This window comes from Ochlerotatus camptorhynchus, unplaced genomic scaffold (assembly GCF_037179485.1).
Source record: "Ochlerotatus camptorhynchus isolate MF236.1 unplaced genomic scaffold, CSIRO-AGI_Acam_v1.1 ptg000193l, whole genome shotgun sequence".
In the NCBI taxonomy this organism is placed as follows: Eukaryota; Metazoa; Arthropoda; class Insecta; order Diptera; family Culicidae; genus Ochlerotatus; species Ochlerotatus camptorhynchus.
The window spans coordinates 10773918-10790504 of record NW_027040683.1 but is presented as its reverse complement, the minus strand read 5'-3'; the positions used below and the strand labels follow the sequence as shown (position 1 = coordinate 10790504).

Here is a 16587-nt window from a genome sequence, read left to right as displayed (position 1 = left end):
ACACCTCCGAGATATCACCAATCCATGCTTTATTCCGTAGGCGTGAGGTAATTGCGTATCAAACGTCCGACAAAGTCCACGAACCGACACAAGACCGAGCCAAGCATAGTCGATCGTCTGCATTTAGCATATCACCAGTGATGCCACATAGGTGTAACGATTTTTCTTGAACTGTAAGGATTTTTCTGCAAATTTCGGTTCAGAAATTTGTATTACAGATTATGGATTTTTGTAAAAATAAATCTACAGATTTATACAGATTTTGGGAGAAATTCTTCACGTAACGAAAATTAATTCTGAATTGGTTGGAAATGCTATCTAACATGAAGCTTTAGTGTGATAATTTATTAGCTAGAGAATGAGGGTAGGTAGATTCTAAGACCATTCTCTAGCTAAAAAATTGTCACACTAAAGTTTCATGTTAGATGTGTGTTTCACTAATACATTTTTGCCAAAACATCTTCCTTATACATTACATAAGACAAACCACATAGGTTCTACAAGAATGCATAAACGGTATGTGTGACCAGTTATAAATTTCATTTGATACATGATCTACATGAACTTTTTTCAGGGCGTCTGCTTACACTAGTTTACAAAACAACATAAAAAGTGTGAACTTTAGTGGTTGACCAACGTTTCTAATGCAAAATCCTACGCTGAATTCAATGCCGTGGTCAGAAAAAATTAAAGTAGAGCCATTTTTGAGATACACAAAAATTTTGATTTTTTGAATTTTGGACAAAAGTACGATTACTAAATGTCAATATCTTTGGAACTAGTGCACCAATTTTAATTTTTTTTTTATGAAAATGAAGCTAAATAAATTTTTCTATCGTTTACTAGAATATTATGTCTTAATTAAAAATTTAATTTTGAAGTCATTTAAAAATTTACAGCATTTTTTTTAATTTTTCCTGCGAATTTTCAATAAAAATCTTGTTTTAATCAACATTTTTAATGGGATAAAAAGATTCAAAAAAAAATTCCATAATTTATTCTTAAAATCCATTAAAAACTGGAGAAAATGAGCCTTTAATTGATGAAATCGGTTAGAAATTGTCGAAGTTATGAGCATTTTTGTAAAATCATGGAAATTGAATGTTCCAAGATTGGCCGTTGTTCCGCTCCTAGGTTCATGCACCACTTCCAGTAAGCCTTTCTGCGGACGTGTACGCATACGGTGCATTTCACTAACACTACCAGCTGTCACGCAAAATTAAATGGGATATTTTCAACAATATAATTTACGCTAGTGTTTGTGAGACCGCTCGGCGAGAACCTAACGCAACCAACTCAATTTGACAGCTTTCTTTCTTTAACATTGCTTAACGATGTATACGACAAAACGTGAATTCAAGTGTAAAAATGATCCTCAAAAGTTTTGTTACGCGTGTGGCAACTATATATTTACAAAATCGGTCAATTTCATTGCTTTGTTGCAAACTGCATACAGGCTTTATTTTAAAATTAATCCTGGAGACTTTGACGAACCGTGGATTCCAAAAGTATTATGTAGTTCGTGCAAAACGTGCTTGGCTAGGTGGATGTCAGGCGCAAGGTAAATTGATTTTTTGAATAACTTTCATATAAACAATTTATGTACAGCATGGTAGTGCTTTGTTCTTTCCTGATCGACATTATCTTACTTCATCTATTTTTGATAAGTGTTAATGTCTTACTTACTAACTCACTTATTTGTTATCTGTCAGTCGCTATTTGTCCTTTGACATGCCCACCATATGGCGTCGACCGTTTTGCCATGCAACGGATTGTTATTTCTGCTTGACAAAAGTTAAGCAACAAGGACGTCACAAAACAGTTGAGTATCCACAAGTGGCTTCTATGACAAAACCTGTTCCACATTCAAGTTCGGACCCGTATCCTGTTTATCCAAAGCGGAAACGAGCGCCCTCTGTTGAATCGACCGTTACAAAAAGTGAGGAGGAATTCAAGGAGGAATGCGAGGAAGACTTCGAGGTGGAATTGGAAAGAAAGCCAAAACTGTTTACACAATCCGAATTTAATGATTTGGTGCGAGATCTCGACTTATCGAAGGAGAAATCCGAATTGCTGGCATCACGCTTGAAAGAACACAACATGCTGAGCAAGGAGGTCAAAATTTCTTGTCACAGGAATCGTCACAAGAAATTTGACAAATATTATTCTACAAAGGACAAGGCATGTTTTTGCCATGACGTAAACGGCTTGTTTGAAGAGTTTAGTGAGCCATATGATCCAGCTGAATGGCGTTTATTCATCGATAGCAGCAAGTTGAGCTTGAAAGCCGTTTTACTGCATCAAGGGAATGAGAAACCTTCTATTCCATTAGCTCATGCCGTTAATATGAAGGAAACGTATGAATCAATGGCTCTATTGCTCAATTTGATAAATTACAATCAACACAATTGGAAAATTTGTTCCGATCTTAAGGTGGTTGCCATGTTGACTGGATTGCAACAGGGATACACAAAATATATGTGTTTTTTGTGTAAATGGGACAGTCGAGCTCGTAAGGAGCACTACGTCCGAAAAGATTGGCCAAAACGGGATAATTTCAGAATTGGTAAAGACAACGTTAAAAATGATCCTCTTGTGGTAAAAGAACGCATAATACTTCCACCACTACATATAAAACTTGGGCTATTCAAAAATTTCGTCAAAGCGTTGCAAAAAGAAGGGCCGGCATTCCAGTACTTGAAATCAGTATTTCCAAATTTATCTGACGCAAAGATAAAGGAAGGTGTATTTGTTGGCCCACAGATCAAAAACTGCTCAATGATTCCGCATTCAATACAGTTTTGACACCAGATGAGGAAGAAGCGTGGAAATCGTTCCAGCGTGTTGTCACAACCTTTTTAGAAAATTTCAGAAGCCCAGATTATGAGGAAGCCGTCGATGAATTGCTCAAAAATTATGAGAAAATAGGTATAAATCAAAAATATTGTGTTTGTTACATATAGTTAATTTCAAATCCTTTTATTTCACTGAACACAGGTGTGAATATGTCTTTGAAGATACATTTCCTACATTCTCACATGGATTTTTTCCCGGAAAATCTTGGTGACGAGAGTGATGAGCACGGCGAACGTTTTCACCAACAAATGAAGATGATGGAACGTCGTTACCAAGGGTTTTGGGATGAAGCAATGATGGGTGACTATTGTTGGTTTCTGATTCGAGAAACAAGTTCAAAACATCGAAGACAAAGTCATTCGATTCTCAATCATTTTTAATAAAACCTAAATAAATTTCTTTTGTATCAACTCGGTTTTAAATCCTGATATGCCTTAATCAAATTGATATATAAAGAAAAGAATCTCCCATGAAAACTTTACATGCGATTTGGATGCTTACAACGACACCTAGAAAAGGAACTCTAAAGCTGTTGTATTTCAGCAACATTTTTAAGTGTTTTACAAAAATGCTCATAACTTCGACAATTTCCAACCGATTTCATCCATTAAAGGCTCATTTTCTCCGGTTTTGAATGGACTTTAAGAATAAGTTATGGAATGATTTTTTGAATCTTTTTATCCCATTAAAAGTGTTGATTAAAACAAGATTTTTATGGAAAATTCGCAGGAATATTAAAAAAAATGCTGTAAATTTTTAAATGACTTCAAAATTAAAATTTAAAATTGGTGCACTAGTTTCAAAGATATTGACATTTTAGTAATCGTACTTTTGTCCAAAATTCAAAAAATCAAAATTTTTGTGTATCTCAAAAATGGCTCTATTTTAATTTTTTCTGACCACGGCATTGAATTCAGCGTAGGATTTTGCATTGGAAATGACCATCACCTTACTGAGTTCAAAAATGCTGTAAACTAGTGTTATTAGTTGACTTATACATTTTATGAATAATCACTGGCATCACTGAGTAACCTCCTCAGCCGGTCCACTTCGGCTTTGGTTCACTTCGGTTCGATATGGTAATAACGACGGAACCAGCTTCGGCATTTGTGTTTATGTCCGCTTATTCGATTTAATGCATCACTTCTCTCTCGCTTCATTTTGTTATGCTTCGACTGGAGAGCTTTCGTTCGGCTAGCATATCTTGCGGATGCGATTCTGAAAACAGCGACTTTCCGGGTGGTCCCGTGGAACTAGCTTGACCAATAAAAGGTCCGCTATGCCAGGCCTATTCAAATTTACTCTGAAAATAAAGCCAACCACGGATCCATACAAAACTAGACCGGCTAACTGTTTGCGTTTTATGGAGAATAGGTGGATAATGCAACATTGAAAAAGAAAAAAAAAATAGAACCATACCGCAAATTGGTCCCTCCATCGCGTTTGTGCTTGAATGATTAATTGTGATCTGTGGCGTTAATTGAAGTCCAATGACCAGCCCAAGAACCGACTATTAGGAATTAACATCACGGGGAAGCGAAAGTGACTGGATTATAGTTCAATCACCTACATATCAAGAGCCACATGTGAAAAGGGCATACAAGCTTTTTGTAAACAAACTTTTGTAGGCCCTCTTCTTGCCAACCGAGGGTCGCCCACGCAAACTAATAACATCATCGGGAAGGGAAAAGCTTCTCCTATCCGATGATGTTGATGGTTTGCGTTGGTGTCATATGCATGGTGAGAAAAGAGTATAAGAAGGTTTGTTTACAAAAAGCTTGTATGCCCTTTTCACATGTTGTTCTTGATATCTGAATTCTAGATAGAGCTGAAATTAGGGCGTAACAGCCTTTGTAAACAATGACTTCTCTCGAGGATTTCTTGAAAGTCATGGCTCTCCCTGGCAAATCAACATCACCATCGAGTAAGGGAAGACTTCTCCTACTCGATGGATATGTTGGTTTGTGCAGGCATGCCTTGAATTCCTAGAAATCAACGAGAGAAGTCATTGTTTACAAAGGCTGTTACGCCCTAATTCCAGCTATTTCTAGAATTAATGAATGACAATTCAAGAACAACATTTGAAAAGGGCATACAAGCTTTTTGTAAACAAACCTTCTTATGCCCTTTTCTCGCCACCCATATGACACCAACGCAAACCAGTAACATTAGCGGGTAGGGAAACCTGTCCCCTTCCCAATGATGTTGTTGGTTTGCGTGGGCAACCCTCGGTTGGCGAGAAAAGGGCCTACAAAGGTTTGTTTACAAAAAGCTTGTATGCCCTTTTCACATGTGGCTCTTGAATTGTAATGATCCATGCAACCACTTCCAGTTCGATATGGGCAAAGTTTACTACGATTGAAAGCAGAACAACCGCACCATGCCAAGTCGACACATACCGGTCTGTCTCAATTAGGAATGGAATGACAACAAATTGTGCGCCAATCCAAAGGTGTGGGACGATGCCAGCGCAGTGTTGTGCGATGCCCACCACTGTCGGTTGGCGACTGGTTTCTCGGTAGGATGTAAGTGAACTAAGAAAATGGGTCAACGCACGCCGACAGATCGGAAGGTAGGTCACAGAACTTGAAAGTAACGAACTGGGATGTGACTGGTTTGGTAGAATATGGACTTTCCATTATTTGTTTTACTGATTTATTGATGATGAAAGTGAGATCGGTGATATTATTGGCTGGTTAATTGGATTTAATTTGTAGTCTAGATAAGACCAGTTTGGAGTTTGTGAGTTTGATAATGTAACTTTAATTGTGTTTGCCAATTCTCTTCGCTAGAGTTCAATGAAGTTTTTCAAGGGGGGTTGCTTAATTTAGGTAACAATTTTAAATAGAGTATGGACAATTACTACCACATAATTGTCGGCAGTAAATTTCAATTTCAAATGTTCAAATTACTAATCACACCGAAACTTTGTGCAAGCATAATTCTCCAGCTGCGCAGCATTGAGAACCTCACGCAATTCCATCGTGAGTTTGCACATATGCTCGGGCACTCACTATCGTCATTCAATTTCCTCAACGGGGACTCCCCTAAAGCTTGTTCTTCTTTTCGCGATGCTGCTCGCCTGAGCGAAAGAGTTACGATATTCGCAACTTGTGCAAGATCCCTTTGATTCGCCCCGGTCACAAGTCGCAGCTCAGTCATTGGGAGCAGATCGAATATTTCTGGTCTCGATGTGGTCCTCTGTATGTGGTTTTGTGGTTTTCCTAGCTTGGATGGTGTTGGTTTCCTGTGAAGGTAATGCTTCTTTTCTGTGTGTTCGAATTCATCTGATTGAAGCCCATTGCAGCCGACAGTGATCTGGAAAATGAGGTAGATGGTAATATCATCGGTTGTGATCATCAGTACTATCGACTCATGGAGGATCATATTCGGCAGGGGACCAAATCGAAGTCTCTTCCAGAGGACCAACTATCAACCACAAACGTAACATTTCACTTACGCACCAGCTCGAGCCAGAATAGTAGTGATGTGCTGACCCCCGGAGATATTCGATCGCTCCAACAATCCCAGTTCAACAGTTCATACCCAACTCGAATCATAGTTCATGGGTTCTGCAACTGTCACCTTTCTCAATTCTGCACAAAGACTCGAACTAAGCTTCTCGTTCATCGCCAGTGTAACGTGATAACCGTCAACTGGCCAAGTGGGAAATGGCTTACCGATTACTTGGCTGCTCGACGTAGAATAGTTCCAGTTTCGCAGATTTCATTCGCACCGAAGGTGGAATGAAGTTGCAAGATCTGTATCTGATTGGTCACAGTTTGGGCGCTCACCTGGCGGGATTGGCTGGTAAGCAGATAACCACCGGGAAAGTGAACACCATCATTGGGTTAGATCCTGCAAAACCGGGCTTCGACATAGCTAACGAACACGAAAGACTAGCGATCAGTCCGCATCGTGCTCTCTTGCCGTGCGGATCTATTTGCTTTTTGCTTAAGGAAGTGTTACTACTACCTAAAGCTACAACAAATTTAAACAGCACTTTTTAGTGCTCAACCTGTAAAATTTTTCTACCTTGTTCAACTCTTATTCCTCTTCGATCCTTGTTTGGACCCTACCCGAGGTAATCCTTCTTGGATATCGATTTGGAAAATTCCTCTTCGATCCTTCAGATTCTTATAGTAATCTGCTTGGAAGTCGATTTGGATAAAAATTTACTGCCGCCATGGCGCCTAAACGCAAAAGAAAGGGGCAAACTCTTGACCCCCCTTCTGATGAAATTAATTTGAGTAATCAATTTGATTTGCTCACGGATGATGAGAATGATCCATTATCCAAGAAAAATTCTAGTAAACTTTCCCGGCTTAATGCCAAGAAGGAAAAGATTCCCCCTATTGTGATAACCACTACCGATTTCCATGCTCTTCGCATGGAACTTTTGAATTTCGTGAAAGTTAAGTTTTCACTACAAATTGGACGTCGGGGTGAATGCCGTGTATTGGCTGAAACCTTGGACGGATTTAAATGTCTTCTCAAGTATCTTACTGAGAAGAAGCACAAATTTTTTACTTACGACACCAAAAGTGAACGTGTGTTCAAGGTTGTCATGAAAGGACTGCCCAGTGGTGAATCCCTGGATCAGATCAAAGATGAACTGGCAAAATTACTTGGAGTTGTGCCACTCCAAGTAATCAAAATGAAAATGAAATCCCGTCCTGGCGATTCGCGCAACGGGATTTCTAATGATTTTTATTTAGTTCACTTCAAGTCTAGTGAACTAAACAACCTTAAGGCCTTAGAAAAAGCTAGCCTTATGCTCCATGTCCTAGTGAAGTGGGAACACTTCAGGAAGACTGGAGGAAATTTCCAAAACCTCACCCAGTGCCGTAAGTGCCAGGGATGGGGTCACGGAACTAAAAATTGCTACATGCCAGCTAAATGCATGAATTGTGGTGATTCCTCTCACGCAAAGGACGACTGTCCTGTGAAAGAAGATCCTAAGAAATTTAAATGTTCAAATTGTGGTGAAAACCACAAATCCAATTTTTGGGAATGTAAGACTCGCAAAGCGATCCTACAATCTCGTTCTAACCGTCAGGTAGGAAACGCTCCACGTTTCCGACCAGGTACAAATTCCTCTGCTGTTAACAACGGTCAGCGAGGAACAAATTCTACATTCGTACCCGTAGGTACAAATATCTTCCCTGCTTCAAATGTTTCATCTGTACCTACTCCCCTCGCTGCTAACAATGTTCAGCGAGTTAATGGAGCTACCTATGCTGCTATTGCAGCGGGTAGAAATCAAAATACTAACCAACGTTCTAACGGAAATTTTGACAATTTTGACTTAGGAAGCATTACTGCCCCCAAAATGGAATTTTTACAGAATTCATTAATTGACATGATTTCTGATATGCTTAAATCTAACTCCATGTTTGATGCTATTCAAACTGGAGTAAAATTTGCAAATAATATTGTCATGACTTTAAAATTCAGTAATGGATTTTAAAGCATTAAATATTGTAAATTGGAATGCTCGATCTCTTAAAGATAATGAAGACGAGCTATTTAACTTTTTAAGAGTTCATAACGTGCATATTGCCGTTATAACTGAAACGTTCCTTAAACCTGACCATAAGGTTAAGAAGGACGCAAATTACTTGATTTATAGAAATGATCGTCTTGATGGACCCTGTGGTGGCGTTGCCATCATTATTCATAGACGAATCAAACATAAAATTCTTTCTTCATTTGAAACCAAAGTTTTTGAAACTTTGGGAGTTTCTGTTGAAACAAAATTTGGACAACTTACGTTTATAGCTGCCTATTTGCCATTCCAATGCGTAGGCCAGAAAAAGAATTTTCTCAAGGGTGACCTCCAGAAACTTACCCGTCATAGGTCTAAATTCTTCATTATTGGTGATTTTAATTCAAAACACCGCTCATGGAATAATGCTCAAAGCAATTCCAATGGTAATATTCTGTTTGATGATTGTTCTGCAGGTTATTACACTATTCAATATCCAAACAGCCCAACATGCTTTTCTTCTGCAAGAAATCCCTCCACTATTGATTTGGTCTTAACTGATTCATGTCAACTTTGTAGCCAATTGGTTACCCATGCTGACTTCGGTTCTGATCACCTTCCAGTAACTTTTGAAATATCCCAAGAAATAATTTGTAATCCCAACAGCTCTACTTTCAATTACCATAGAGCTGATTGGGAGCAGTATCGAACATTTATGGAATATAACTTCGATCCAAACATTCCTTTGCAAACCAAAGATGAAATTAATTATGCTCTTGAATCTCTGACTACTTCTATAGTTGAAGCAAGAGCTGTCTCAGTACCAAAATGCGAGGTTAAATTCGATTCAATTATAATAGACGATGATCTTCAGCTCTTGATCCGTCTTAAAAATGTCCGTAGGAGACAATATCAAAGAACACGCGATCCTGCCATGAAAGTTATCTGGCGGGATATGCAAAAACAAATTAAAAAGCGATTCTCTGTCCTGAGGAACAAAACTTTTGAAAATAATATTTCTAAATTAGACCCGAGTTCCAAACCCTTTTGGAAACTCACAAAAATTTTGAAAAAACCTCAAAAGCCTATTCCAGCGCTTAAAGAAGGTGGTAAAATTTTGATCACAAATTTGGAAAAAGCTCAGAAACTTGCTAAGCAATTCGAGAGTTCCCATAATTTCAGTTTGGGTCTTACTAGTCCTATTGAGAATCAGGTTGCTCGGGATTTTCTGAATATTTTCTCTCGGGAAAATATTTTTGATGATTCCTGGGGGACTTTTTTTTTTTTTTTTTTTTTTTTTTTTTTTAACTCTTTATTTGTTCCAAATTCAAAATAAATTACATTTCATTTTAACCTAGGTGCTCCAGTTACTGCAGTAACGTACCAGCCTTAATTGTTATGATATATATCTAAGTGTTTTTACATTGTTCATGTCTTGGCAATTCAGTATTTTAAACAGGTTTTTTAACCTGCATGTCAGTATAACAATTGATATCTTAAAACTAAAAACTAAAACTAAATCTTATCTAAGTATAAAGGGAATTAATCGTTGCAATTGAGGATTGCAACGATTTTTGCCTGAAATTATTAATTATTTTGTTGGACATTTGTGCTAAAGTCTCAACATTCGAAATTCTATGTACTTCGGTTGTACTGTACCAGGGAGGCAACTTCAAAATCATTTTCAGAATTTTGTTCTGAATCCTTTGAAGTGCTTTTTTCCTGGTAGTGCAGCAACTAGACCATATTGGCACAGCGTAAAGCATGGCCGGTCTAAAAACTTGTTTAAATATTAGAAGTTTATTCGTCAGGCAAAGTTTGGATTTCCTGTTTATAAGAGGATACAAACATTTTATATATTTGTTACATTTGGCTTGAATGCCCTCAATGTGATCTTTAAAAGTTAATTTTTGGTCAAGTATTAATCCAAGATATTTCACTTGGTTTGACCAGGAAATTGGAACTCCGTTCATAGTGACTATGTGACTACTACTAGGTTTCAAAAACGAAGCTCTAGGCTTATGTGGAAATATTATAAGTTGAGTTTTGGAAGCGTTGGGAGAAATCTTCCATTTTTGTAAATAAGAAGAGAAAATATCTAAACTTTTCTGCAGTCTGCTGCAAATAACACGAAGACTTCTTCCTTTAGCGGAAATGCCTGTGTCATCAGCGAACAAAGATTTGTGGCAACCCTGAGGCAAATCAGGGAGGTCCGAAGTGAAAATGTTATACAATATAGGCCCAAGAATGCTACCCTGAGGAACTCCTGCCCTAACAGGTAGTCGATTAGATTTGGAATTTTGATAATTTACTTGAAGAGTTCTGTCAGTTAAATAATTTTGAACTAATTTCATAATATAAAGTGGAAAATTAAAGTTTTTCAATTTAGCAATCAAACCTTCATGCCAAACACTGTCGAATGCTTTTTCTATGTCTAGAAGAGCAACTCCAGTTGAGTGGCCTTCAGATTTGTTTGAACGAATTAAATTGGTAACTCTCAAGAGTTGATGAGTAGTTGAATGCCCATGGCGAAATCCAAACTGCTCATCTGCAAAAATTGAGTTCGTATTGATGTGAAGCATCATTCTATTCAAAATTATTTTTTCAAAAAGTTTACTTATTGAAGAAAGCAAACTTATTGGACGGTAGCTAGAAGCTTCAGCTGGATTTTTATCCGGCTTCAAAATTGGAACAACTTTTGCATTTTTCCATTTATCAGGAAAGTATGCCAAATGGAAACATCTGTTAAATAATTTTACCAAGAAAGACAAGGTACTCTCTGGGAGTTTTTTGATGAGGATATAGAAAATTCCATCATCACCTGGAGCTTTCATATTTTGAAAATGTTTAGTTATAGACCTTACTTCGTCCAAATCAGTCCCCCAGGAATCATCAAAAATATTTTCCCGAGAGAAAATATTCAGAAAATCCCGAGCAACCTGATTCTCAATAGGACTAGTAAGACCCAAACTGAAATTATGGGAACTCTCGAATTGCTTAGCAAGTTTCTGAGCTTTTTCCAAATTTGTGATCAAAATTTTACCACCTTCTTTAAGCGCTGGAATAGGCTTTTGAGGTTTTTTCAAAATTTTTGTGAGTTTCCAAAAGGGTTTGGAACTCGGGTCTAATTTAGAAATATTATTTTGAAAAGTTTTGTTCCTCAGGGCAGAGAATCGCTTTTTAATTTGTTTTTGCAAATCCCGCCAGATAACTTTCATGGCAGGATCGCGTGTTCTTTGATATTGTCTTCTACGGACATTTTTAAGACGGATCAAGAGCTGAAGATCATCGTCTATTATAATTGAATCGAATTTAACCTCGCATTTTGGTACTGAGGCAGCTCTTGCTTCAACTATAGAAGTAGTCAGAGATTCAAGAGCATAATTAATTTCATCTTTGGTTTGCAAAGGAATGTTTGGATCGAAGTTATATTCCATAAATGTTCGATACTGCTCCCAATCAGCTCTATGGTAATTGAAAGTAGAGCTGTTGGGATTACAAATTATTTCTTGGGATATTTCAAAAGTTACTGGAAGGTGATCAGAACCGAAGTCAGCATGGGTAACCAATTGGCTACAAAGTTGACATGAATCAGTTAAGACCAAATCAATAGTGGAGGGATTTCTTGCAGAAGAAAAGCATGTTGGGCTGTTTGGATATTGAATAGTGTAATAACCTGCAGAACAATCATCAAACAGAATATTACCATTGGAATTGCTTTGAGCATTATTCCATGAGCGGTGTTTTGCATTAAAATCACCAATAATGAAGAATTTAGACCTATGACGGGTAAGTTTCTGGAGGTCACCCTTGAGAAAATTCTTTTGCTGGCCTACGCATTGGAATGGCAAATAGGCAGCTATAAACGTAAGTTGTCCAAATTTTGTTTCAACAGAAACCCCCAAAGTTTCAAAAACTTTGGTTTCAAATGAAGAAAGAATTTTATGTTTGATTCGTCTATGAATAATGATGGCAACGCCACCACAGGGTCCATCAAGACGATCATTTCTATAAATCAAGTAGTTTGCGTCCTTCTTAACCTTATGGGCAGGTTTAAGGAACGTTTCAGTTATAACGGCAATATGCACGTTATGAACTCTTAAAAAGTTAAATAGCTCGTCTTCATTATCTTTAAGAGATCGAGCATTCCAATTTACAATATTTAATGCTTTAAAATCCATTACTGAATTTTAAAGTCATGACAATATTATTTGCAAATTTTACTCCAGTTTGAATAGCATCAAACATGGAGTTAGATTTAAGCATATCAGAAATCATGTCAATTAATGAATTCTGTAAAAATTCCATTTTGGGGGCAGTAATGCTTCCTAAGTCAAAATTGTCAAAATTTCCATTAGAACGTTGGTTAGTATTTTGATTTCTACCCGCTGCAATAGCAGCATAGGTAGCTCCATTAACTCGCTGAACATTGTTAGCAGCGAGGGGAGTAGGTACAGATGAAACATTTGAAGCAGGGGAGATATTTGTACCTACGGGTACGAATGTAGAATTTGTTCCTCGCTGACCGTTGTTAACAGCAGAGGAATTTGTACCTGGTCGGAAACGTGGAGCGTTTCCTACCTGACGGTTAGAACGAGATTGTAGGATCGCTTTGCGAGTCTTACATTCCCAAAAATTGGATTTGTGGTTTTCACCACAATTTGAACATTTAAATTTCTTAGGATCTTCCTTCACAGGACAGTCGTCCTTTGCGTGAGAGGAATCACCACAATTCATGCATTTAGCTGGCATGTAGCAATTTTTAGTTCCGTGACCCCATCCCTGGCACTTACGGCACTGGGTGAGGTTTTGGAAATTTCCTCCAGTCTTCCTGAAGTGTTCCCACTTCACTCGGACATGGAGCATAAGGCTAGCTTTTTCTAAGGCCTTAAGGTTGTTTAGTTCGCTAGACTTGAAGTGAACTAAATAAAAATCATTAGAAATCCCGTTGCGCGAATCGCCAGGACGGGATTTCATTTTCATTTTGATTACTTGGAGTGGCACAACTCCAAGTAATTTTGCCAGTTCATCTTTGATCTGATCCAGGGATTCACCACTGGGCAGTCCTTTCATGACAACCTTGAACACACGTTCAGTTTTGGTGTCGTAAGTAAAAAATTTGTGCTTCTTCTCAGTAAGATACTTGAGAAGACATTTAAATCCGTCCAAGGTTTCAGCCAATACACGGCATTCACCCCGACGTCCAATTTGTAGTGAAAACTTAACTTTCACGAAATTCAAAAGTTCCATGCGAAGAGCATGGAAATCGGTAGTGGTTATCACAATAGGGGGAATCTTTTCCTTCTTGGCATTAAGCCGGGAAAGTTTACTAGAATTTTTCTTGGATGATGGATCATTCTCATCATCCGTGAGCAAATCAAATTGATTACTCAAATTAATTTCATCAGAAGGGGGGTCAAGAGTTTGCCCCTTTCTTTTGCGTTTAGGCGCCATGGCGGCAGTAAATTTTTATCCAAATCGACTTCCAAGCAGATTACTATAAGAATCTGAAGGATCGAAGAGGAATTTTCCAAATCGATATCCAAGAAGGATTACCTCGGGTAGGGTCCAAACAAGGATCGAAGAGGAATAAGAGTTGAACAAGGTAGAAATTTTTTTTACAGGTTGAGCACTGAAAAGTGCTGTTAAAATTTGTTGTAGCTTTAGGTAGTAGTAACACTTCCTTCAGCAAAAAGCAAATAGATCCGCACGGCAAGAGAGCACGATGCGGACTGATTCCTGGGGGACTGATTTGGACGAAGTAAGGTCTATAACTAAAAATTTTCAAAATATGAAAGCTCCAGGTGATGATGGAATTTTCTATATCCTCATCAAAAAACTCCCAGAGAGTACCTTGTCTTTCTTGGTAAAATTATTTAACAGATGTTTCCATTTGGCATACTTTCCTGATAAATGGAAAAATGCAAAAGTTGTTCCAATTTTGAAGCCGGATAAAAATCCAGCTGAAGCTTCTAGCTACCGTCCAATAAGTTTGCTTTCTTCAATAAGTAAACTTTTTGAAAAGATAATTTTGAATAGAATGATGCTTCACATCAATACAAACTCAATTTTTGCAAATGAGCAGTTTGGATTTCGCCATGGGCATTCAACTACTCATCAACTCTTGAGAGTTACCAATTTAATTCGTTCAAACAAATCTGAAGGCCACTCAACTGGAGTTGCTCTTCTAGACATAGAAAAAGCATTCGACAGTGTTTGGCATGAAGGTTTGATTGCTAAATTGAAAAAGTTTAATTTTCCACTTTATATTATGAAATTAGTTCAAAATTATTTAACTGACAGAACTCTTCAAGTAAATTATCAAAATTCCAAATCTAATCGACTACCTGTTAGGGCAGGAGTTCCTCAGGGTAGCATTCTTGGGCCTATATTGTATAACATTTTCACTTCGGACCTCCCTGATTTGCCTCAGGGTTGCCACAAATCTTTGTTCGCTGATGACACAGGCATTTCCGCTAAAGGAAGAAGTCTTCGTGTTATTTGCAGCAGACTGCAGAAAAGTTTAGATATTTTCTCTTCTTATTTACAAAAATGGAAGATTTCTCCCAACGCTTCCAAAACTCAACTTATAATATTTCCACATAAGCCTAGAGCTTCGTTTTTGAAACCTAGTAGTAGTCACATAGTCATTATGAACGGAGTTCCAATTTCCTGGTCAAACCAAGTGAAATATCTTGGATTAATACTTGACCAAAAATTAACTTTTAAAGATCACATTGAGGGCATTCAAGCCAAATGTAACAAATATATTAAATGTTTGTATCCTCTTATAAACAGGAAATCCAAACTTTGCCTGACGAATAAACTTCTAATATTTAAACAAGTTTTTAGACCGGCCATGCTTTACGCTGTGCCAATATGGTCTAGTTGCTGCACTACCAGGAAAAAAGCACTTCAAAGGATTCAGAACAAAATTCTGAAAATGATTTTGAAGTTGCCTCCCTGGTACAGTACAACCGAAGTACATAGAATTTCGAATGTTGAGACTTTAGCACAAATGTCCAACAAAATAATTAATAATTTCAGGCAAAAATCGTTGCAATCCTCAATTGCAACGATTAATTCCCTTTATACTTAGATAAGATTTAGTTTTAGTTTTTAGTTTAAAGATATCAATTGTTATACTGACATGCAGGTTAAAAAACCTGTTTAAAATACTGAATTGCCAAGACATGAACAATGTAAAAACACTTAGATATATATCATAACAATTAAGGCTGGTACGTTACTGCAGTAACTGGAGCACCTAGGTTAAAATGAAATGTAATTTATTTTGAATTTGGAACAAATAAAGAGTTAAAAAAAAAAAAAAAGACTAGCGATTACGGATGCCACCTACGTGGAAGTCATCCACACAAACGGTAAAAGATTGGGTATCTATGAACCTATTGGACATACGGATTTCTATCCAAATGGTGGAATTCACCAACCAGGATGCTGGTGGTTGCTTGGAGGTAAGTGATTCAATCAATCCTCAAATGCTTCTCAATTACCGCATCAAAACTTTACACCGATAGCATCATGTGCCCACGGCCGAGCATGGGAGCTGTACGCCGAGTCAATCGTGACAGAGTTGGGTTTCTGGTCCTCGCTATGCTCGAGTTTGGACAAGGTTAGCGAAGCTGGCTGCCGCAGTCCTAAAGCGAAACTCAAAATGGGAGGAGATCCCATCATCCAATCGAACCGAGGCATTCTGACGGTGCAAACGAAAGGCAAGACTCCCTACGCTGAAGGAAAGCTGGAGAGACATGATGTTAGAACAAGTTTGGGATCATCTATAACCGTCATCCTGCAATTATGATCTCGAATAATTATGAACGTCCCAAAATACAGTCAGGAATCTTACTTCGAGGGTTGTTTTGTTTAACTGGTTCGAATAAAACATATTATCAATATAGGGGTTTTGATCTAATTTCCATCCTACTAAGCACAACCCGCGCTTTACCTCACTTTTTTTCGAGTTTAAACAAAAAATGGAATATTTTTATCAAAGATGACTCGTTAATTTATTCACCTTTCCATACGTACCGTTGGATTTGATAAAGAGTCACAAATTGTTGAGATATTGCTTAAAATCTACTACTGCTTCTTGATACAAAATTCGTTCTACGAGTTTCAATTCCATCCTAACGCATTGAAACGCCATTAGATTTTCTTCGTCCTACGGATAAACGTAGAAAAAGGGGATTCGCTAGGAGCGCTTTTTTTGTTTTGATAATAAT

General features: G+C 37.6%; 1 pseudogene; it reads left to right on the top strand.

Moving 5' to 3' along the window:
- Positions 1–6028: 6028 nt before the first annotated feature.
- LOC135702563 (pancreatic lipase-related protein 2-like) lies at positions 6029–16166 on the top strand (annotated as a pseudogene).
- Positions 16167–16587: the final 421 nt, after the last annotated feature.